The sequence below is a fragment of the Myotis nattereri genome (genome assembly GCF_964212035.1).
Source record: "Myotis nattereri genome assembly, chromosome: 19".
Classification (NCBI taxonomy): domain Eukaryota; kingdom Metazoa; phylum Chordata; class Mammalia; order Chiroptera; family Vespertilionidae; genus Myotis; species Myotis nattereri.
The window spans coordinates 17,703,466-17,705,429 of NC_138095.1; the positions used below are offsets into that span (position 1 = coordinate 17,703,466).

Genomic DNA, 1,964 nt, shown 5'->3' on the forward strand with positions numbered 1-1,964 from the left:
CTGCCTATTTCTTCTGATTTTGCTGGAGCCAGGCATTAGCGTTATTATCTGTGGTGCTTTTCATCTGACATTTCCCAAAGATATAATGAATGCAAAGCACATTTTACAATGTCTCAAAGAGAACTGGCAAAATAACGAAGCTATTTTTTGTTTCAATTCAGCATCTCCAAGTTATATCACGATTCCCTTGTGGTAAGGTAAGCAGGTTTAGAATCTAACTCATTGCTTACTGGTATGCAATGCATCAGCTACTATTTCACTGTTATAAATAGCAGTCAAGTTAAATATAAAAGTAATTGAAAACAACAGTGGTATTTTTTTAACAGTAGTATTTTTGAGTATCCATGGTTTCCATTTTAGAAATAACGGTAGATATTTTTTAATTTAATGAAGCTCAAATGATTCAAATTCCTTCTAAGCCGCTTATTATCTTAAGTAATTTCCTTACGATCTCTGAAGTTCGGTCAGCAGCCGGAACCTGAGTCTTGGCCTCTCGCCTTCTTTGAACAACATGAGCTTCATCACCTGCTCCAGCTTCTTACCCGACCCTGGGCTCCGGGCAGTTGCTCAGCCACCAGCCCAGCTGGCAAACAGCAGGGCCAGTGTCTATGCAGGCACCAGGGGCTCGGGCTCCAGGATTTCCATGTCCCACTCCACCAGTATCCATTGTGGCGGGGGGTCCAGAGGCGCGGCCATGATCTGGGGGCATCCAGACAGAGAAGGAAACTCTGCAATGCCTGAATGACCGCCTGGCCTCCTACCTGGAGAGAGTGAGGAGCCTGAGAGCTGGTAATCAGAGAATACAGAGCAAAATCCGGGAACACCTAGAGAAAAAGGGACCCCAGGTCAGCGACTGGGGCATTACTTCTGACCAGAGAGGGTCTGAGGGCTCAGATCTCTGCAAGTTCTGTAGACGATGCCCATCTTGCTGATGATGACTTCAGACTCAAGATGAGATGGAACTGGCCATGCACCAGTCTGTGGAGAGTGACATCAATGGCTCCACAAGGTCACTGGTGACACCCATGTCACTGGGCTGCAGCCAGAGACAGGCAGCGAGGCTCTCAAGGGGGAGCTGCTCTTCATGAAGAAGAGCCACAGGAGGAAGTAAATGGTCTATGAAACCAGACTGCCAACTCTGGGCTGACCGCAGAGTTGGGTGCCCCCAAATCTCAGGACTTCAGCAAGATCATGGCAGATACCTGGGCCCAGTATGACGAGCTGGCTCAGAAGAACCAAAAGGAGCGAGACAAGTACTGGTGCCAGCACATTGAGGAGAGCGCCACAGTGGGCACCTCGCAGACCACTGAGATAGGAGCTGCTGAGATGGCAGTCACAGAGCTGAAATGTATGGTCCAGTCCTTGGAGATCGACTTGGCCTCAATGAGATATCTGAAGGCCAGTTTGGAGAACAGGCTGAGGGAGGTGGAGATGGGCAATGCCATGCAGATGGAACAGCTCAACAGGATCCAGCTGCCCTGGAGTCAGAGATGCCCCAGACCCGGGCGGAGGGGCAGGGCCAGGGCCAGGGCCAGGAGTAGGAAGCTCCGCTGAATATCAAGGTCAAGCAGGAGATTGATCAACATCTACTGCCGCCTGCTGGAGGAAGGGGAGGACTTCAATCTTGGTGACACCCTGGACACCTCTATGCAATCCATCCAAAAGACTACCACCAGCAGGACTGTGGACAGCAAAGGCCTGTATGAGGTTGACCTCAACTTCTGAGGCATTAAAGCTTCAGAAGCAGGGAACACCCTAACCCCCTTGGGGTGCAGTGGGCAAATAAGAAGTCCTGAAATCATTAAACATCAAAAAGTAAATAAAACAAGATCTCTGAGGTTCAATTTCCTCATCTGAATAGAATAACCATGCCTAACCATTTTGCAACCAAAGTCATCAAATGAAACAGTACCTATAAAGTATCCTTGCAACACAATATATATATAAATAATAGATGCTGAAAG

At 48.2% G+C, this 1,964-nt stretch overlaps 1 pseudogene across 1 annotated transcript; it reads left to right on the forward strand.

The window, feature by feature from the left end:
- The first annotated feature begins 511 nt into the window (after positions 1-511).
- Positions 512-1,725, forward strand: LOC308535024 (keratin, type I cytoskeletal 18-like; annotated as a pseudogene). The gene has a single exon. The product of its transcript is annotated as a keratin, type I cytoskeletal 18-like (transcript).
- Positions 1,726-1,964: the final 239 nt, after the last annotated feature.